General features: G+C 42.0%; 1 protein-coding gene across 6 annotated transcripts in view; it reads right to left on the reverse strand.

The window, feature by feature from the left end:
* The window catches only part of DGKG (diacylglycerol kinase gamma), a 213134-nt gene extending 189864 nt beyond the window's left edge, over positions 1-23270 (reverse strand). For 2 of the 6 annotated variants that reach the window (XM_012470823.2, XM_012470820.2), the window contains exon 1: positions 22983-23270. The gene's annotated coding sequence lies outside the window, so the exon portion shown is untranslated. The remainder of the gene's footprint in view (positions 1-22982) is intronic. The other 4 variants (XM_012470819.3, XM_064366908.1, XM_064366909.1 and 1 more) reach the window with 3 other exon arrangements.
* Positions 23271-23550: the final 280 nt, after the last annotated feature.

Here is a 23550-nt window from a genome sequence, read left to right on the forward strand (position 1 = left end):
GACTGCATTCCAGCCTAGGCAACAGAGTGAGACCCTGTCTCAAAAAAAAAAAAAAAGGAGAATGTATGCTGGAGTGAATCTAACAATTGATGTGCAAGACCTTCATGGAGAAAAATGGAGAAACCTATAGAAGTTTACAGCAGGACAACAGGGAATCTTAATAAATAGATACATATTTTATTCATGGATAGGAAGGCTCTTTTCAGTTCTGGTACTTACTAGCTACGTGACTTTGGTAAAATTTTTGAAATCTTTGTCTATCTGAGCCCTAGTTTCCTCACATAAGTGATAATGGAATCTCCCTTGCGGAGTTTTTGTGACTATCAGAACTAGTAGAAGTAAATGTCATTTTTAAAAACTCTCAAAATTACATGCAATTTTTGTAGTGGTACAAATATACTTATGTAACTGTAAAAAAGAGAGACGTGAAAGGATATACATGACATTGTAATCATGGTTACTTCCGAGAAATACATAAAGATTAGAAGTTGAGGTTTTGCTATCTGTAATGTCTGAATTCTTTTTAAAAAAGGGAATGTATGTATGTATGCATTTATTTATTTATTATTGTACTTTAAGTTCTGGTGTGCATGTGCAGAAGAAGCAAGTTTGTTACATAGGTATACATGTGCCACAGTGGTTGGCTGCATCCAGCATCCCATCGTCTACGTTAGGTATTTCTCCTAGTGCTATCCCTCCCCGTCCCCTCCATCCATATGTTCTCATTGTCCCACTTATGAGTGAGAATATGAGGTGTTTTGTTTTCTTTTCTTGTGTTAGTTTGCTGAGAATGATGGTTTCCAGCTTCATCTATGTCCCTGCAAAGGACATGAACTCATCCTTTTTTATGGGTGCATAGTACTCCCTAAATAGACCAATAACAAGGTCGGAAATTGAGGCAGCAATTAATAGCCTACCAACCAAAAAAAGTCCAGGACCATATGGTTTCACAGCCGAAGTCTACCAGAAGTACAAAGAGGAGCTAGTACCACTCCTTCTGAAACTATTCCAAACAGTAGAAAAAGAGGGACTCCTACTAAATCATTTTATGAGGCCAACATCATCCTGATACCAAAACCTGGGAGAGACACAACTAAATAAGAAAATATTTCAGGCCAATATCCCTGAAGAACATCAATGTGAAAATCCTCAATAAGATACTGGCAAACTGAATCCAATGAATTATTTATACTTTTCTTAAATTTAAAGGAAAGTTCTTATTTCCACCATCTTGGTCTGCTTCTTTCTACTTTCTTTTCTGGCACAACTCAAATCAATCTTCTCAAAGTTTACCTATAGCAGTTAGAGATGGAGCCTTATGGAACGCTGACTTGAAGGCAGACGGCCAAGCAGTCACTGTATGGAGTATCTTGTGTACTATGTAGGAATGCGTGTAATGTATGTGGGCTTATAGGATGAACACAATGTATTATGTCTTTTCGTTCTTTATGAGTATTATTTATATATGTGTGCATTTTAGTATCTGTGCACTACGTGTGAATGTATGCCATTGTGAAATAAATGAATTGCCTTCACTTAAAGTTCCCCTACACCAGAATTATTTTGAGCATTATAGAGGATTTTTTCTACTTTGAAATCCTATTCTATCTTCTAGCTTATCCTTTCCTATAAAGTTGGTTAAAATAGGCCAGGCGTGATGGCTCATGTCTGTAATCCCAGCACTTTGGGAGGACCAGGCGGGTGGATCATGAGGTCAAGAGATTAAGAGCAACCTGGTCAACATGGTGAAACCTTGTCTCTACTAAAAATACAAAAATTAGCCAGGCGTGATGTCACGTGCCTGTAGTCCCAACTACTTGAGAGGCTGAGGCAAGAGAATCGTTAGAACCCGGGAGGCAAAGGTTGCAGTGGACTGAGATCAAGCCACTGCACTCCAGCCTGGTGACAGAGCGAGACTCAGTCTCAAAAAAAAAAAAAAAAAAAAAAAAGTTGGTTAAAATAGTGATGTTCAATAGACAATTATACTTCTGCATTTACCAAGCTTTTAGTATGTTTAAAATACTCTGCTAGGGGTTATGGGGGAGGGAGCGCAAAGATGAATTTGAATTACCTTACCTATCAGTAAACTTAGAGCCCACTGGGGATATCACAGAGCTTCTATAAAAGCTGTAGTACTGAGCCGTGTCTGCTAAGGGCTGTGGAGCTCAGAGAAAGGAGAGCTCAGCCAGCAATGATGTTGACATGGTTGACTGAGAAGAAAGAGCAGAAAAGACTCCTGTTTACTAACTGTGTCTCACATGCCTCCACTGAGAGTGGAACTATGAAAATAAAAACCGTAAGACTCCTAAATTGGGTCTAACGTTAAAAGAGTTTTTTTCATACTATGAAATTATTTTTTGTATTTTCAATTTCAGTAAAAAATATAGCTAGTGGGTTCCTCAATTCAAACTAATTAGGAATGTGTTATTTCAGTTCCTTTGAATCTTCTAAAATAAAGAGCCCAGCTTCCTGAAGTACGTATGTGGGTTTGGGGGGTGGGTGGTATGCCGAGAGGCTTGTACACCGGGGCCTGTGAGATATTGAAGGCTTCTCCTCTGCTCCTTCTTTGTACCACTGGCTTCTGATGGGGAGTACAACATGTCAGCAGTACCCGGAAATCTATATCTGCCAGGAAACAGAGAGGAGTATCACCCCAAGCTCCAACAAACCTGAGTCAGCATCTCGTCCATGACATTTCCTATATTTGTGGTCTTGAGCATACTATTTATTCTACTTAATCTCTTGAGCCCAAGTTTCCTCATCTGGAAAATGGGAATAGTGGTATCACCTTACACAGTAGGATTAAAGATAATGAATACAGGTTTCCTAGCACAGTGCCTGGCACATAGGTCTCTGCAGATGTTAATTCCCTTCCCTTCTGCTTTGTCAGACACATGTAAATGTGCCCAGACTCCCTGACACCTTGAGTGTCCTCATAAAATGGAGAAGGGGTTTAAAATGAGAGACGGTATGAATTTAGAGATGAAAAATCTTCAAGGAAGAGGATGGGAGGGAAATAAGACAGTTTTCAGTATCAGCTGTAAAAGACGAAACATTGTAAATTTTCACCTTCACCTCTAGAAGCTGTTAATGAATAAATAAATCAATAACTATAAACTTCATGGCAATATCTGCTTGCAGGGGTGAGGAGTGGCTGGATGTGCGGGATTAATAACACTGGAGGGGTTGAGAGAAGACCGCAGAGTTAGTCATTTTGCTGAATGTGTTTAATAGATTACAACCCAATGGGAGGGGCTGGTTCCCTAGGCGAGTCACTTTGAACTAGGCAAAAATAGCCAACAGAAACCAGCCCCAACTAAAGAGAAAAAAAAAAGAAAAAATCATTTTATTTGATTGACTGACGTTGTTTTGATCAGAGTGTGAAACCACATGCCGAGTTTAGTTTGGTCAGAAAGACACCCTGTTGCTGATGGAATCACATGCACGTATTCGTTCCTCTAACTGCTTACTAGGGGTAGCTTTTAAATATATAAATAATCTGCTCTCAAACTTACCTTCCTCCCACCCCATCCCCAAAACTAAACAACTAACTTTTTCAGTGAAGATGTCATTCTCCACATTTTCTGGGCTCGAGGCATTGGCTTTATTTACCTTCCGTCTCCTTCCCCTCTTTGAAATCTCAATACCAAATCAGACAGCAACTCACCAAGTTTTGTCTGTTATCTTTCAGCTCTGCCCCTTTCTCTTTATTAACTTCCTTGTAAACCTCCAGTTTCTGGCTAGCGGCTTCTCAATGGCCCTAGCATGTCTCTGGTCTCATAACTGTCTTCTCACTCATTTCAGTCTGTTCTGCACATGAGACTTTACCAAACATCACAAGTTTCAATTATTTTCCAGGTCAAGAACTAAACTATCAGTTTGTGTTCATTGCCTTTTCCAAGTATTCCAGGTACTTTATCTCCTAGTCTAACTGGATCTCCCGCTAGTTTGGAGGGCGAGACCGTGAAGGACTTGGGAATAGGGATGAAGTGGTCATCATTCATTCTGCTGACAGTTGGGATTCTGGGATGACAAGGAGGCAGATGATATCATTATCTGGCTCTAGATTTCTGGACCGTGATTTATCCTATGCTGGAAGTGTAAGTTCATGTCTGGTCATGAAGGACTTGTATCTACTAAGCATGGGGGACATGCATTTACTACAGGGTGATGAGTAAGAGGCTCAAAGAGGTGGGATAAGCCCAGTGCGGTGGCTCACGCCTGTAATCCCAGCACTTTGGGAGGCTGAGGCGGGTGGATCACCTGAGGCCAGGAGTTCAAGACCACCCTGATCAACATGGAGAAACCCCGTCTCTATTAAAAATACAAAATTAGCCGGGCGTGGTGGCTCATGCCTGTAATCCTAGCTACTTGGGAGGCCGAGGCAGGAGAATTGCTTGAATCTGGGAGGCAGAGGTTGCAGGTGAGCGGAGATCGCGTCATTGCACTCCAACATGGGCAACAAGAGTGAAACTCTGTCTCAAAAAATTAAAAATAAAATAAAATAAAAGAGCTGGGATAGAGCCAGATGCAGTGGTACATGCCTGCTATCCTAGCTACTTGAGAGGCTGAGGAAGGAGGATGGCTTGAGCCCATGAGTTCAAGACCAGCCTGGGCAATATAGTGAAACCCTCAACTCAGAAATAAAATAACAAAGAGCTGGGATAATACCATGAATCTATCCAGAAACTGCTGGTAAAACAAAGACAAATAGGACATGTATACATACATAATTATAAAGAATACTAGAAACTACATTGATGGGCTGATCAGTCCACACAGCAAGAGATTGATTTGTTACAGGAATTCACGATACTAAGGATAGAGCACCTAGAAGATATCATGAGTGAGCAGAATATGGTAAAGAACACGTGTGATCTCATTATGAGCATTTTCTACAGGCTGCTTGGCCACAGGAAGAAATGGAGGGTACATTCCCAGCCACGGCTATTCTGTCATAAGGGAAGATAGAGCAGTACACGTGGTCTTGTGCTGGCCAAACACTTGCAAAAAGCCTTTTTTTCGGCTAAAAATAGATCATCAGACAACTCTCTTCATTTCCCTTGTTGACATGGAATGAAGAAGCTTAACTGGATACACTCCTGTCTCTCATTGTTTATGTTTTGTTTTTTAATTTAATTTTTTTTTCTCCCTGTCCCTCATTCTGACCAACAGAAAGACCCTGCTTGGTGAAGCAAGCAGAAGAGACATATTAAGAGAAGGAAGCCACTCCAACTCAGAGGTCATGATTGTCAGTGAGGAGAAGGCTGGCAGTAATAAATAGCCAAGAAGTCTAGCTTTAGGCAGTTCAAAAAGTTAAAAAGAAGATAGCATGATTATATGAGATTCTGAAATAGAGGCAGACTGAAGTTTTCCAAAACGGGGAAGCATTCAAAAATCATTCCAATAAAAAGGAAAAAGAAATAGTTATTTAAAAATATGTGCCTGCAGACTCACCCATGGATTCTCATTTGAAAAAAAAAGGAAAAGAAAGGCACACAAACCAAGGAACATATAGGAGGATGACACAAACTTAAACATAAAAATTACAATGTGATAAAAATGACTGAAAGTGATCTGAAATACTAAATGACAATAACAACAAAAAACCCCACTATGGGCCAAAAAAGTTTGGAGGAATTCTGGGAAGTGGGCCAATTCATTTTAGACCAATAAGAGCTAAGAACAGCTTAGTCTCTCACTTGGGAAAGAGGATTACCAGAACTTCATGGAGGCTACTGAACCACTTTCGATGATCTTTGAAGAATTTTGGAGAACAACCACAAAAAGCCAAAGGACCAGAAACAAGCATATCTAATCAATCTTTCTTTCTTTCTTTTTCTTTTTTTCTTTCTTTGCTTCTTTCTTTCTTTCTTTCTCTCTCTCTCTTTCTTTTTCTTTCTTTCTTCTCTCTCTCTATCTCTTTCTTTCTTTCTTTCGTGAGATAAAGTCTCACTCTGTCACCCAGGCTGGAGTGCAGTGGCGCAGTCTTGGCTCACTGCAACCTCTGCCTCCCAGGTGGAAGCCATTCTCCCACCTCAGCCTCCCGAGTAGCTAGGACCACAGCTGTGAACCACTACATCTTGCTAATTTTTTTTTTTTTTTTTTGTATTTTTGGTAGAGACAGGGATTCACCATGTTGCCCAGGATGGTCTCAATCTTCTGAGTTTAAACAATCCGCCTGCCTCCCAAAGTTCTGGGATTACAGATGTGAGCCACTGCATCTGGCCTATCTTATTTTCATTATCAAAAAAGTGGAAGAAAATATATTTCACGAACTATTAACAGTGTGAGCATGATACTAGTCTTAGTGAAGAATCCAAATCATATTTTTAAATGATTTTAAAATAAAAATCATATGTCATCTCATTATCCAACTATAATGACAATTAACATTTTGTTATAAATTCTTTCTAGAATTTATCCATGTATATATAGTCATTTCTTTAAAAAAATTTCAGATTTGTTTTAGCTCTTTTTTTTCTTTTATTCACTTAGCAGTATATGGTGACCATTATTTGGTGTTATTAAACATTCCTCTACATACAATACTGTTACCCTGGTTACCTAGTATTTTATTGTAAATAGACATAATTTATTGACAGTCCCCTCTGCTGTTGTTTATTTTTAAAATCCATTTCTTGCAAACCAAAACCACAATGAGATGCCATCTCACACCAGTCAGAATAGTTATTATTAAAAAGTTTAAAAACAAAACAAAACAGATACTGGTAAGATTGTGGAGAAAATGGAATACTTATACACTGTTGTTGGGAGTTTAAATTAGTACAACCATTGTGGAAAGCAGTATGCTGATTCTTTAAAGAGCTAAAAGCAAAACTATCATTTGACCCAGCAATCCTATTACTGGGAATATACCCAGAGGAATATGAACCATTTGACCATAAAGACACATGTGTACAAATGTTCATTGCAGCACTATTCACAGTAGCAAAGAATCAACATAAATGCCTATCAGTGACAGACTGGATAAAGAAAATGTGGTACATGTATACCATGGAATACTATGCAGCCATAAAAAAAACGAGATCATTATCCTTAGCAAAGCAATGCAGGAACAGAAAATCAAATGCTGCATGTTCTCACAAGTGGGAGCTAAATGATAAGAACTTAAAGAACTTATGAACACAAAGGAAACAACAGACACTGGGGTCTACTTGAGGCTGAAGGGTGGGGGGAAGGAGAGGAGCAGAAAAGATAACTATTGTGTACTGGGCTTAATACCTGGGTGATGAGATAATCTGTACCACAACCCCCCGTGACACAAGTTTACCTATGTAACAAACCTTCACATATAACCCTGAACCTAAAATAAAAGTTAAAAAATAAATAAGTAAATGAAATTCATTTCTAACAGTTAGAAACTATGATTTTTACTATTTTTGCTTTGAGGAACCTGCTGAAGTTTTATCTATAACCTGATGCATAATTAATTTTTACAAATGTTCCACGAGCCCTAGAAAAGAAATTTTATTATGTGTTTTGGGTATTATGCAGCATATACTTTTATCAGCAGTATTCATTATATTACATAATTCCCATATTTATATTGTTTTGTTTGTTTACTTGATATGTGAAAGCCTGAGAGTGGTATTTTGAAATCTTCCACCGCTACTGTGTTTTCATCAGTTTGGGGTGCAATATTAATTGATGTGTATATTTCCATGATCATTCGCTGCTTATATTTATATATACTGTGTATATTTCCATGACATTTTTTCACTGCAAATTTGATGCTTCACTTACAGAAAACAACCCTCATTGTATTATTCAATGATATTTGTCATAAATTGCATCATCTTGTATCAATATCATGACTTCTCTAGTTTTTGTTGCATCTTCCTGCTATACCTTTTCTCAGCACTTTAATTTTTGCACAACACTTTGTTTTAAGGGTGCCTAGGGTAAACAACATAAGGCTGAATTTTCATTTTCGATACAATATGAAGACTTTTACTAAAAATGAGTGACTGGCCGGGCACAGTGGCTCATGCCTGTAACCCCAGCACTTTCGGAGGCGGAGGTGAGTGGATCACCTGAGGTTGGGAGTTCGAGACCAGCCTGACCAATATGGTGAAACCTTGTCTCTACTAAAAATACAAAAATTAGCCGGGCGTGGTGGTGCATGCCTGTGATCCCAGCTACTCGGGAGACTGAGGCAGGAGAATCACTTGAACCCAGGAGTTGGAGGTTGCAGTAAGCCAGGATCACATCATTGCACTCTAACCTGGGCAACAAGAGCGAAATTCCGTCTCAAAAAAAAAATAAATAAATAAAAATGAGTGATTTAGTTCACTTATGTTAATGGTTATAACTGAGGTTTTCGGTGTCAGCATTTTCATGCTGCATTTTATCATCATTTTAATGCTTCCTTGCTGTCTCCTTCATTTAAGTAATACTTAGTTTGCCACATAGAGTTTGTTTTCTTAGACCCCTTGATTCAGAAGATGGGCTATTGAAAATTCTACACCTGTTATCTTCTAAATTTAAGTGCCAGGAATGAAATGACTCTCTCATAATTGAACCAAGGAATTCAGAATTTTTTTTTTTCACTGTCTAATCCTTTCAGATAAATACCAGTCTTTTCAGGCTTTAAAAATTATTATCTGGGGTTTTAGATCCAAATTTATCTCAGAATTTTTTGTATCAGTGCATATCTGCTGTTTGAATATATTTTACTTTTGCATACAGTTTTAAAACTTGATGTATAATTATTAGTTAGATATCTTTTTTAATTGGCTTCAGTACCAGTTGCCTATCTTTTATGCTTTCACTTCCTTCACATACTTGGTTTGACTTTTGATAGAAAACTCTGCTCATTAATTCCAGCTAGTGAATTTTAATTCTGCGGTTGTACTTCAATTTCCTTGCAGTCCGTCCATATTTCATTCATATCTTTGAATCCCATTTTTCATTTTCATCTCAGCCTTATTCTTATTCTCTTTTGATTTGCAAAGACCATGCTTTCTAGTGCCCTCTTACGTGGATTCTAGTCTACTAAAATACTCTTTTAGGCCCAGCTGGAGTAGCTCATTTTCATTTCATATGGTATTATTTACTCCCTTATTTTACAGTTCCCTTAATTCCTGTATGTCCTACTGTATTCATTCTTAAAGAAGGACGCATTCTGTAAACTTGGTGCTTGTCAAATAGTAGGACTTTTCGGTCTTGTTCTCACTGAATGCCGAAATCAATAATGGTGAGTGAATGTACACAGGTCTGAGGCTTACATCAAATTTCAAGAATAGATTATCCTAGAGTAATTATACTTCAGTTTTATTTGCCTCTTACTGCCAGAACAAGTTCTACATTTTTTGAAAGGTATCATGAATTTTTAAAAATGTATCATGAATTTTTTTATAACAGGATCAAAATATGTCAATATTTCATAAACTTTAATAGATGTATATTATTTTATTTTTAAAATGTAAAGTCCCATATATGTCCATTCCGTCAAGTTCCTTATAGCCTCAACATTTTTATACACTAATTTCTTTTTGGCACCCAATTTGTTGAAGATTGAGAGACATATGTTAAAGTCTCCCTCTGCAATTGTGTTTTGAGAATTTTATTTTATATATTTTGATGTTTGTCATTCAGAATAAAATATTCATGAATGTTATGTCTTCTAAAGAACTCTTTTAGCCCCATTTAATGATTTTTTGTATTAAATTCTACTTTTAGCCACAGTTTAATACTAACATCACCCTCCCTTCTTTTTGTTTGCACTTTCCCGATATATCTATCCCCTTTCCTTTTTGATCTCCTTTCTGTCCCATTTTGTTTAAAACAGCATATATTTAGAATTGGGTTTTGCCCAATGCATGTTTGTCTTTTAATAGAAATGATTAAACCATTCACACTTAATGTGATACATTTGACCTGACTTCTATCAGCTTATTTTATACTTTTTATATTAATGAAGATTATTCACCCCACAGCTTTGATTTCACATCTTTACCATTCCCAAGCTTTAATGTTAATTTCTCTGTTGACCAAAATAGTTTAAGTAAATACATCTTTTAGTAAAGGATTTCAGTGGCCTACTTGCTGGATGCTTTTTTTGTCTGAGAATATCTTTCTTTCTTCTGTGCAAATTACTGAATACAGAATTCTGGCTCATAATCTTTTTTTTTTTTTTGAGATAGGGTCTCACCATTGTTCAGGCTGGAATGCAGTGCTGTGATCACAGCTCACTGCAGTCTCCACCTCTCTGGCTCAGGTGATCCTTCCACCTCAGCCTCCCGAGTAGCTGGGACTACAGGTCGAGCATCACCATTCCTGGATAATTTTTGTATTTTTAGTAGAGATGGGGTTTTGCCATGTTGTCCAGGCTGGTCTCGAACTCCTGGCCTCAAGTGATCCGCCTGCCTTGGCCTCCCAAAGTGCTTGGTTTACAGATATGAGCCATGGTGCCGGTCAGCTCATTATCTTATTACCTCAAAATTCCATAGTCATACCTCAACTTCTTTCTGATATTTAGTGTTGCAGAATGCCTGACACTCGCTTATTTTTTCTTTGAAAATAAAACATTGTTTTTCTGTGTTCATACAGATTTTTTTCTTATAATTAATAATTTTCGCCAGAATATACTTTTCATTTTCCCTAGTACACATGAACTATTTTGGACTAATGTCAGGAAAATATATATATTTTTTAATTTAAAAAAACTTTAAATTTAAGTTCCAGGATACATGTGGAGAATGTACAGGTTTGTTACGTAGGTATACATGGGCCATAGTAAATTAAAGTTTTTTTGGTTTTTAATTAGAGACAGGTCTCGCTCTGTCACTCAGGCTGGAGTGCCATGTCACCATCTTGGCTCACTACAGCCTTGACCTTCAGGGTTTAAGCAATCCTCCTGTCTCAGCTGTCCATATTTTTTATTACAACATATCCTGTATTTTCTTTTCCTGAAAAGTTCTGTATTTGTATGTTTAATGTGTTGTATAGTAGCCTCCATTTTCCCTCATTATTCCATTTTTATGTTTTTTGTCAGAGTTGTGAGAACTCATCTTTAGCTTTCTGCATTGTTCCAATGTTTGTGCTTCCACTGCATGATTTTAATTCTGCAAAGTATTTTTCATTTCAAAGCAGGGAAAGTTTCACAATCTCAGATTGCTCTCTTTCAGATAGCTCCATTTTGATAGTTTCTGCTATATCCTCTAAAATCTCTATAAATATAACTTGGAGATTTTTAAGTTTATGTTCTCTTTTTTTTTGAGCATCTATTTTAAAGGTTGACATTAGCTCTGCATTCTTAGATGTCTCCCTTCTTTGGAACTGCTAGATATTGTTTTCATGAGCTTCACTAAGAGTGAATCCCATGGCCCCAGCACAAGGCACATTGGAGAGGCCACTGGATGCATTCAATTGAGAAATGTTTCCCATCGCCTGCCTACCTAGTGTTCCTATAGCTCTTGCCACATTTTAAAGTTTTTTTAAAGTGGTAAAAAATATATAACATAAAAGTTACCATTTAACCATTTTTAAGCATACAGTTCAGTGTCATTAAGTACATTTACATTGCTGTGCAACCATCACTACCATCCATCCACAGAACCACCTCCTTTTTTTTTTGAGACCAGGGTCTCACTTGTCCAGGCTGAAGTGCAGTGGTGCAATCACGGCTCACTGCAACCTCCACCTTCCAGGTTCAAGCAATTCTCATGTCCCAGCCTCCTGAGTAGCTGGGATACAGGTGTGTGTATTTTTTTTTTTTTTTTTAAGTAAAGATGGGATTTCATCATGTTGGCCAGGCTGGTCTTGAACTCCTGAGCTCAGGAGATCCACCTGCCTTGGCCTCCCAAATTGCTTGGATTACAGGCATGAACCACCACGCCCAGACTTCCATGAACTTTTTCATGTTGCAAAACAAACTCTATGGCATTAAATGATAACTACACATTCTTTCCCACCACCACACCTTGGCAGCTATCATTCTACTTTCCAGCTCTATGAATTTGACTACTGGAAGTACCTCATATGAGTAGAATGTGCAGTATTTTCTCTTTTGTGACTGGATTATTTCATTTAGTGTAATGTTTTCAAGGTTGCATGTTGCAATATGTGTCAGAATTTCATTCACATTTAAGGCTGAATAGTATTTAATTGTATGCATTTTCGTTTTGTTTATCCAGTCATCCATAAAAGAACATTTGGGTTGCTTTTACCTCTTAGCTATTGTGAATAATGCTGTTAAAAACATGGATGTACAAATACCGTTTTATGTTCCTGATTTCAATTTTGGGGGGTATATGCCCAGAAGTGTGATTACTGGATCATACAGTGATTCTATTTTTAATTTTTTGAGGACCCACTATACTGTTTTCCACAGTGGTTGTACCACTTTACATTCTCATCAGCAGTGTACAAGAGTTCCAATTACTCTACATCCTTGTCAACACTTGCTATTCTCTGTTCTTTTAAAATATATATATATATATAAAATACCTATCCTAATGGGTAAAAAACCATCTCATTGTGGTTTTGACTTACATTTCCCTGATGATTCGTGATGTTGAGCTTCTTTTCATGTGCTTATTTGCTATTCATACATCTTTTTTGGAGAAATATCTTTCAAGTTCCTTATCAATTTTTGAATTGTGTTTTTTTCTTGCTGTTGTTGAGTTTTGGGAGTTCTCTATGTATTCTGAACTTTAATTTTATATCAGATATGGGGTTTTCAAACATTTATTCCATTCTGTACAGACTCTGATGCTTTACCTTTGGAGATGTTAATGGAATTCTTTTCCCTCCATTCTGATGACTTATGGGTTGGTTGGTCTTTCCCTCAATCACTGTTGTGAACACTCTTTATTATGGAATGTTTTCAAAATGTCTGACATGTGGATTATATTGGTATCCTTTTCTAGTTGTAAGTACCATAACAAGTATTCCCAAATATTTGTATATTAATTTGATTATTTCAATAAAAAGTATGGAAGGTAAGAGTTAAATGTGTATGCCTCATTTTCCATTTTTAAGGCCTTATTTCTTGAAGGTGGTATCCCTGCATCATAATTATCCTAATTACTGGTTAAAAATGCTGGTTCAAGGCTCTGTTCCTACACCTCTGGCTCAGTCTCTGAGGAGAGAGCCTTAGGATCCACGTTTCATTACAAAAGAAATCTCTAGGAAGTTCTAATGTAATTGAAACTTAGAGAACTGCTGGGTTGAGTGGTGACTTGTGAGCAGTTAAAAGAGAAGGAAATAATCCCTTGGAACTAACCAAGGTTCAACAAGAAGAAGTCATGGCAGGTGACTCTTACATCTTCTTGACAGGTACATTAGTTATGTAACTCAGAGAAATGTGGTAGACAGTGGATGTAAGTGCAGGAGTCTTGGCAAAGTTTTCATCAGCCTTGCAGGCATGAAGGAGAAATACCCACTGAATACAAAAATCGGGATTCCATGCAAGCAAGACCATGGCTGGTGTGCAGATCCAGGTTAGATTCTGACACCTTAAAGTGGTTTTTAGAGAAGCTGTAATGCACACATAGGAGATTTTCCAGAGGAGCTAAGGAATTAAAAGTTCTATAATTTGAGAAGTCACTGAATTTTCTGTTCTTGGTTCTTAACTCTTCTAAACATTGGTGTAGTTGGTAGCACTAGGAGACCTTTAAAAAGTACTGAGGCCAAAGCTCTGACCCCAGACCAATCAGGTTAGCATCTCTGGGAGTGGGACCCAAAATTGCTATTTTTTTCAATGCCCTCCAAGCAATGTTAATCCTTAAACAGAGTCAAGAACCACTGGCTTAGAGAGAAAGACCATGTTTACAAATTTGTGAGCTCTAATGTGGAAGATGAGCATAAGTGTTTCTGTGAAACACCCTCCTGCTTGACCATTCACGTGGCAGAAGTGGACACTGGTCTGAGTCAATAAATGGCTACTAGGACAGCTCGACTGCCAAGCCCAGATTCTCAATGCTGTGAGATATTTCTTCTCCTTACTAGATAGGCATGGACTGCCTTGACATGGATCTTTCAGATACTGGCAATACATTGATCAAGATACACGAAAATCAACTCTCCCCGATCTCATGAGTTTTCACAGTTTCACCCACGACTTGCACCGAGGACTTCCTTATCTGGGCCTCCAGCCACGGAGCTCATCTATCCAATTACATCTCCATCTGGATCTCTCACCGAAACCTCAAGTTAACATGCCCTGAACTGAACTCGTTATCTAACCCCACTCCTGCTCCTGTTCCTCTATTTTCTTGGTTGATGAAACCACTATCCTCCCAGGTGTAGGAGTCTGGTGGCCACCTTTGGCTTTTCTGCCTCCGTCAGCCCCCTCACATACACTCAGTTCCAAGTTCTTTCTGGGTTCTGCCCCGACTCCACCTGTACTGCCATTGCTGTAGCCCTCATCTCCCTGGAACTCCCTCAAAAACCTCTCAAGGGTAGCCCTACTTTCTATCTTCTCTCCTTCCAACACAGCAGCCTGAGGGGTTGCTCTAATGTTAAAACATGACCATGACCACATCAGTCCCCACTTAGGAGTTCTCAGTGCCTCTCCCCTCATCACTAGCTACAAGAAAAAATATCCACACTTCAATATGACAAATGGGACGCTCCACGGCCCAGCTCCTGCCCACATTTCCAGACTTATCTCCCATAACTTCCTACCTCACAATTTTTGCTCCAGCAACACTGAAGTATAGATAACAAGAACTGCCTTTGCTTACATGGCTCCCTTTACCTAGAATTTATTACCCTCACTCCTTCACTTAACTTCACGCATCCTTTAAATTTCAGTTCAAGCCCATCTACTCCAGAGAGTATTACAGGATTTCCCAGGTCCAATACCTTCTTCCCAGGCTGAGAACGTGACCCTCCCCTGACTCTCATCTAAAGATTGACTCTAGCTGGGAGTGGTGGCTCATTCCTGTAATCCCAGCACTTTGGGAGGCCGAGGAGGGTGGATCACCTGAGGTCAGGAGTTCAAGACCAGCCTCACCAACAGGGTGAACCCCCCGTATGTACTAAAAATACAAAAATTATCCAGGTGTGGTGGTACATGTCTGTAATGCCAGCTACTCGGGAGGTTGAGGCAGGAGAACTACTTGAACTTGGGAGGCGGAGGTTGCAGCGAGCTGAGATCGCACCACTGTTCTTCAGCCTGGGCAACAGAGCAACACTCCATTTCAAAAAAAAGAAAAGATTGACTCTGTTCCACTCAGCTCTCGGAAACCCAGTTGGTCCTATCATCAGAAATGAGTCCTATGACCGGCATGGAGTGGGTGCTCAACATATATTTACTGATTGAATACTGGTTAAATGATGGAGCAGCCTCAGGAGAGCATTGCTATATTCACATAATTTAGGGGTTAAAGAACAGTGTGGACTTTGGGGCACAATGGAACTTTTCCCCCTATAGGAACAAATATATGGCTACCGGCTTCCTAATAGTTGAGAAGGATCACTTTGTGATCATCCAGGTCTGCTCAACACGCTGGCATGAGAAAAGGGGAGAGACCGACTTCTGCCAGTGAATATCTTTATACCAGGTTCTGGGGATCAGGAACATCATTGCTGATGAGACCTTAGGATGGGGAGTTTGGGGGGCTGGATGAGAGTATACCCATTTTGTGTGGCTCCCAAGGAAGGGACACCCTGGCCTTCTGGGAGTTGGAAAGAGCTTTCTCTGGCTTATTTACTTGAACTGCAAGGCAGGGACACCGAGGGAGCTGGTGAAGTACTATGAACCACTGTTCTCAGAGCAGAGGGGAGGAGAAATGCAGTAGGAAATGGAAACATTTAGGTCAAAACATTTCCAGCATTTCAGCATCTAAGGATCAAAATGGCCTCACTGACCTCTGGCTACTTGGAACTTTCACACTAGATCAGCCATCAGCAAAGTGAAAACTTGGTTTCTCTGTAGACGACACTGTTTATGTCCCAGCAGAGGAGAAAACTTCCTATGCAAACCACACAGAAAGGAGTGATGGACCCGAATGATTGACTTGGCAGGCAAGTCTAGCTTTTGTCAGCTGCTGTGTGGCCATTGAGGTTTTCTCTTCCATCCCTTTTCTTGCCACAGCAGACTTTTCTAGATGCCTCCATTTTTTACTTGGAAAATGAGAGCCCTTAAGCTCTTTCTTTCTTTTCCCTAGCACATCATGATTCCAGGAAAGAATCTTTAACTTTCACTGAAGCATCAGTGATTTAAGAGGTGAATTCCAAGAGGAGAAATGGATATTTTTGCAGGAAACAAAGGCTTAAGCTTCTTCAGAAAAGAAATTGAAAATAGGCGTTATGCCCTGGAGAAGGCGCTGGTCAGAGTGGCGAGACCCTGGCTCCCGTTCTGGCTTGTAACCCGAGGTAGGGCACTTCTACTGATGGAGGTTTCCTTATTTCTCAGGATGAAGGCTTAGAACCAGATGCTCTCTTGGCTCTTTCTCTGAGCTCATTTTCCATGACGCTAGAAATTCTTAGATCTGCCCCAAATTAATATCTATCTCTTATCCTAATTAAATAACACCCCAGAGTGTGGAGACAGTGTGCAATTGAGGTAATTAGACCATGCTCCTTAATTTGTTCAGAACCATAGAGTAAGGAAGCCACTACCATCACCACCATCACCCTGCCCCGACCACCATTATCATTGTCACCACCACCATCAATACCATCACCAACACCACTGCCATCACCACCACCACCACCACCATCACCATGATCATCACCACCACTACCACTACCATCACGACTATTGCTACCGCCACCATCCACATCACTACCACCACCACGATCATCATCACCACCATTATTGCCACCCCCCACCACCACTACTATCACCATCACCACCAACACTATTACCATCACCATGATCACCATCACCACCACCACCCTCATGACTATTGCTACCACCACCACCATCAACACCACGACCACCACGATCATCATCACCACCATTATTGTCACCCCCCACAACCACCACTATCAGCACCACCACCATCACCTTACCATTACCCCCCACTATCACCCCACCACTACCACCACTACCACCACTACCACCACTACCATCATCACCCCTACCATCACATTCCTACATTGCCAACCCGAGTGGCTGTGGGGGGTGTGCACTGTCTGGGGTGAAGGCAAGCAGATGCAGGTGGGCAATGCGATTCAAGAACAAGTTTAAAAGAGAATTGGGTTACTTCAGTTGATATTAAGCTCAACAGGTGTCAATGGTATAGATTCTTAATTAGACCTTAACGAGTTTTAACAGAAATAGGAAATAGAATGAGGAGGTGGTAATTTCAGTCTTCTCGATGCTGATTACGACTCCCTTGAAATTTTGCACTTTATTCTTTAAGAATAAAGAAATTAGAGAAAACTGGGACAAGAGTGATGATAATAATAGTGAGGCCACTAGAGCAAATGGCCTGTGAGGTAGGGAGGAGCCTGGAAAGGGCACTGGGCAGGGAGTTGAGAGCCAAGTTGCTCCATGAAGGGGCTGCGAGATCTTGAGAGGTGGTTCAGGACTCCCTGAGGAGAGGCACGGACTATGGTGATTGACTGATCTGCTCTCGTACGTTTTGGTCTTCCGGTCCGGCCACACTGTGGGTAGGTTCCTTTCTCCCTCCCTCACCCCTCCAGGGACAGGTCCTCTTGAGGCCATGAGCAAAATTTCACACTCTTAATATGTCATTCAGAGTCACAAATGATACCCATCATTTCTCTTGGAAAGCTTTCAAAAGTCCCCTTTCCATGATTTCCCAAGAAGCCAAGATCATGGCAATCCTAATCCACATCACCACACACAGCAGTTATTGAGGCAGTAAAGCAAAAGGCCCAAGAGAAAAAGGGAAGATAAATAAAGAGAAAAGGCTTTGAAATCATATGGACCTGAGTTTAAATCTCAGACTCTCCTAACAGCTTTGTGACCACAGTCGAATTGCTTAAACTTTCTGAGACTCAGATTCCTTATCTGTGAGGCGGGATTAATACCAGGCAAGTAGTGATGTGAATAGTAGGTGAAGTCATGCATGTACAGAACATAGCACAATATGGGACAGAGTCAGTGCCCAGTAAATGCTATTGCTGTTATTACCATAACGCTGACTACCACCCTCCCTCCTTTATCTTCTTCTCCCTCATCTCTTCTGTGCCAGTGCAGAGGATATAGTGCAAAACAAGACAGACATAGACACACGCATTGCTTGCACCAAGCTCATACTCTAGCAAAGTCCAGTTAAACTTTTTACAATGATGGAAATCTATGTGTGCATTCTCCAATATGGTAGCCAGAAGTCACATGCTGCATGTAAGCACTAGCAATGTGGCCTGTGTGACTGAGGAACTGAATTTTAAATTTAATTTAATTTGTTATTTTATTTTATTTTTTGAGATGGAGTCTTGTTCTGTCTCCCAGCCTGGAGTGCAGTGGTGCCATCTCGGCTCACTGTAACCTTCTGCCTTCCAGGTTCAAGTTATTCTCCTGCCTCAGCCTCCTGAGTAGCTGGGATTAAAAGCGTGCATCACCAAGCCTGGCTAATTTTTGTGTTTTTAGTAGAGACAGGGTTTCACCATGTTGATCAGGCTGGTCTCGAACTCCTGACGTGATCTGCCTGCCTCGGCCTCCCAAAGTGCTAGGATTACAGGTGTGAGCCACCACGTCGGCCCATTTAATTTTAAGGAACTAAAATTAAACATGGAAATAGTCACATGTGGAAACAGAGAGCACAGCTCTAGACACCTTTCAGGTACATTTCCAGGACTGACTAGCCTGAGCAGAATAAAGGTGCACTGAAAGAGAAAGGCACATAAAGCATCCAGTACGGGACTGGAAAATTCTCTTATTTATTCATCCATCGCATTTAATTATTGCTTATGGATTGGTACTGTCTCAGGTGCTGGAGATACAGAACAGAATTAGGCATGGTCTCTGCCTTCAGGGGGCTCACAGTTCAGTGGGAGAAATGCAAATAAGTGCCTTTACCACAGTGAGGTAAGCTTATGCACAGGGTAGGGCTTCCTGAAGGATGTTTCAGGACCTAAGCCAAATCTTGCATAAATTGATCTCAGAGTGGGAGCAACAACAGATTATATTCCAGGGCAACTAAACACACTGCTGGGGGCAGAGGTGGCTTGGAGATCAACAAGGCTCTAGGAACAACTTGTAGCTAGGGCAAACTTGTTTTCTTCTAATCCATGTGTGTGTGTGTGTGTGTGTGTGTGTGTGTGTGTGTGTGGTGTATGTGTGTGTGTGGTTTTGTATTGCCTAATTCAATCTCTCTTCTGCCAGCCACATATTTTTTCCACCTGAATACATTTTTTTTTAATGATAGGTATAATCTTATTTTTTTATTTTTATTTTTTATTTTTGAGCTGGAGTCTCACTCTGTCACCCAGGCTGGAGTGCAGTGGTGTGATCTTGGCTCACTGCAACCTCCGCCTCCTGGGTTCAAGCAATTCTCCTGCCTCAGCCTCCTGAGTAGCTGGGATTACAGGCACCTGCCACCACATCTGGCTATTTTTTTTTTGTATTTTTGGCAGATACAGGGTTTCACCATGTTAGCCAGGATGGTCTTGATCTCCTGACCTCGTGATCTGCTCGCCTTGGCCTCCCGAAGTGCTGGATTACAGGCATGAGCCACTGTACCCAGCTGGGTTTAATCTTATTTTTAAATTGTTTTATTACTACTAATAGTTACTAGCCTTGATTTTTTTTTTTTTTTTTTTTTTTTTTTTTTTTTAGTCAGAGAAATTCTTATTTACAAAGTGAAATCAGCTCTCACTATGGTTTGGTTGTGGAATTCTGATACTTGGTACAAACAACTCTGTGACTATGGCCAGTATGTGAAGAAGCTGTTGCTGATGAGTTAAGCTTGCTGAATCCGGCTGTGATCATGATGGACGTTCATAGGAGTGAGTGCTGTTATAATGACTTTATGGAGAAGTGGGATATTATACACATTTATATATCTTATATGATGGTTTCCTTTGTTCAAAGTTAGTATGTGACATTTAGCTAGAGAATTCTGCAGCTGATACTTGCTCACATAAAAATGGGTATAGCTTTATGTTGTATGGTTTCCATAATCACTCCTGAGTGTATAAAGCAGGGTGATACGTGTGATCCCTTCTTCCGTGAGACTGGAGAATGCTCATGTGATGTGGCTTGGTCATGCAAGGCCTTGGCCTATTTGAATTCCTAAAGGTCATCTGCCTTAACTATGGCCAAGTTGCTTCCGGTTAATGGAATCGTAAATTGGTGAACCCTTTTTGAAAAATGGCTTCTCATGTATACTGTGAGCCTGAAAACATTCATGTCCTTTGACCTAGTGATCTATTTCTAGGAATCTCTCCAAAGGAAGTAATGGGAAATGTGTGCAGTAAAGACTTTGCCAGAGTTATTTGTAGTTGCTGAAGACAGGAAGCAACTTAAATAACTGACAGTGTAATAACATATAGCCAGGAAAACCATGTTCACGAAGGTCTTTTGCTACAACGCTAATTAAGAAAAAAGCAGAGAAGCAATAGCTGCATGTTTGAGTCAGACAGCTTGGGTTTGAAGCCTGATTCTGCCACGTACTAGCTATGTAACTTGGGCAAATCACCTGCACTCTTAGAACCCTAGAAAAATGCAACCCTAGAAAAATGGGATTGATAATAACAATACTCACCTCAGATGGACTCCTGAGGATTAAAGGATATAATGAATATAAAACTTAACACCATGCAAAGTATACTTATTAGGCACCTAATAAATGCAGGCTCTCTATGGATTGTATGATTTCCAGGCATAAAAATAGACAGAAAGGAAATATGCCAGTATATTAACATGTGCGATGGAGTGGTAGGATCTTGGGTGATTTATTTGATATTTGCATACTTTTTAACTTCCCAATTTTTTGGCTATGAACATGAATTACTTTTATACTCAAAGAGTACATCATAATGATGTAATACAATAAGATATATTTTAAAAGCTTTAAAGTTTTACCACAAAGAAAGGGTACTTCCCTACCCTTTTCCCCCTTCTCTTTCAGGGGAGGAGGTGGGGCCAGCATCCACCGACTCCCATCAGTAGGAGAGGAGAGAGTTTCTGCCTTCTGGATTCTTTCCTCTCAGAGGCTCACACATGCACAGCCTGAGCCTCTGGGAGTGCCTGGGTTGGAGGGATCCTTGCCATCTGTTGATGGTGTTGCGTGGGGAGTTGGAGCGGTTGGGGGAGCTGGAACAGATGATATTCGTAGTTACTCCTGTCTCTGAGAGTCTAGATTTCAAGACACGCTGATGTTTACCGTTTTCTCCCCATGTCTTGGTTGATCTGAACCAACCACTACATAAAACTCTAAGGTGGGAAAGACTCATCTGCTAGCTTCCCACCCCAAAACCCCTCCCAGAAAGATACCTGCAGTAATGCCTATAGTGCTGGATGAAGACGTTAATGGTGATTGTCAAAAAAAGTCATAGATCAGGAGTAGACAGGGAAGTTAGCTTAGTGGCAGCCGCTTTATTTAAGGAGTAGAATTTATACTCGGACTGGAATCTCCAACAAATGTAGCCTTTTAACATGACAAACAGTGACGTCCCTTCCTAGGTTAGACACATGGCTGCAATGAGAGGGACATAAAGTATAACGCATCGTGTGTCTGTGCCTGGCTTCGTGACCAAACCTTGACATTTGCCCTCTATGATCTAATTTCCTTCATTGACAACCAGGGTGCCCTGTGCCCTGTGCGCCAGCAAGTGGCTCTGCCAGCTGTATTTTACAGACAGAGAATCCCAAGCACCAAATAACAAAGTTGATAACCCCATCCAGTCCAGAGGGTCCATTTCCATTCCTGTATCCTGACCGCTGTTTCTCATCATGACTCCCCTGGCGTTCAGCTCCAGATCCAAAGTGTCGTCCCCCAAGCCCCCGAAATAAAGGAATGACAAACAGCCCTCCCAGGCCCTCCTCCCCACAGAGAGGTCATCGTATGCTAATGAAGTCCGGGGAGGCAGCGGCGCAGCGCGGGAGAGCGCGCCCACGGGTTCACAGTGCTCCCGGGCACCACTGCGGCGCAGCCACCAACCGCCTCGCGCTGCAGCAGACCCTCCCGCCGCGGGGGGCGACGCGGGGAGGGGTCTCGACCGCCGCCCTGAGTTTCGCAGCTGGATCACTCCCATCTGGGTGGTGGTTCTAGCTCTGGTCCCACGCTTTCCACTGCAGTGATGGCGGGGATGGGGGCAGCAAGTGAAATCACCTGTAGGGCTTTTTAGAACTCCACAGCCCCTTCCCCTAATTACAGTCCACTCCCTCAGAGGACGAAAATCTCAGACCAGGTAAGGGGAGGCGGGCCGGTGGAGTCTGCGAAAGCCCCACAGGTGATTTCTGGGTACGCACCTCTCAAGACACAAACACACACACGGACACATCTTGTGACTCCGAGACTACACACATCAACCTTAGATTCTCTTCCTGACCCTTCCCCCTTACTCTCCGAGGCGTCCGTGTTCTCTTCAGCTTCCCTTTAAGTCGCCCTGCTCGGGGGCTTGGTGGCGTGCCCCCAAAGTCCTAGAACCCCGCGGGACGGCAGGAGGCTTTGGCGGCCAGACATTAGGAAAAGCAGTCCCCGCTTCTCCGACTGCCTGGAGCGCGAACTGGGTATCGAGTAGCCAAGGTAAGTCCAGAAGACGGAAATCCGACCAGTTGCTTCAGCAAACTGCCTGGAGCAAGGCCGCCCCCCACCCTCACAGCTTGGAGGCTTGAGGGGGCCTCCCAGTCGCAGAGAGAGCCGAGCCCCACCCTGTGCCTTCCCCAAGCCTGCACCCCTCGAGCGGGGCGCCCCTTCCTGCGGGGCTTTGCGGCAGGTGGAACTGTCGGGGTGGGCGCGGTGGCTTTGGCCGCAGCCCCTTCCCTGGCCGCGAGACCGGCTCCCGCTTTGCCCTCCTTTTCCAAGTTGCTGCACCCGGCGGTCCCGGAGCCGGGACCCCCTCCGCCGCGCCGGCCGCCGTCTTACCTCACTAGGCAACACTTGGTCGCGCGGTGGCCCGGGGCGCTCTTTCCTCGCGGTTTATTCCCTTACTTGGGAGGAAAGAGGAACCGAGAGACAGAAGGGGGACCGAAGCTGGCGTCTGGGCGTCTTCCCGCCCGTGCGGCCCTCTGCGGGAGGGGGGGCATGCAGCCCGAGGGGCGCCGCGGAGATCAGCGGCCACGCTGCGGGCGGCAGCGCCGGGGTCTTCACCTGTGCTCGGGGTTCCGCAGCTCCAAAGCCGTCTATCTCCGTGGCCCGCTACTACGGCACTGCGGCTCTGTGCCCTGCCCCTCGCAGCCTGGCAAGTCCGGCTGCCACTCTCACTGCGGAGCCCTGCCCCCGGGCGCTGAGCCCGCCCCCGCCACACACACCGGCGCGCGCGCGTACGCACGGCACACACAGACACGCGCGCCCACACATGCACACGCGTGCGCACACACGAACGTGGGTCCGTCCGCTCCCTGGGAGCCTGACCCCCTTTGGTGCAACTTGGGCGCGGGCATCATCAGGACGCTTCTTACTGACAGGGCTTTGGCTTGGGAGGAGGAGTTAC

This window comes from Aotus nancymaae, unplaced genomic scaffold (assembly GCF_030222135.1).
Source record: "Aotus nancymaae isolate 86718 unplaced genomic scaffold, 86718_ANA_hifiasm-v0.15.2.pri h1tg000067l, whole genome shotgun sequence".
NCBI classification, from domain to species: domain Eukaryota; kingdom Metazoa; phylum Chordata; class Mammalia; order Primates; family Aotidae; genus Aotus; species Aotus nancymaae.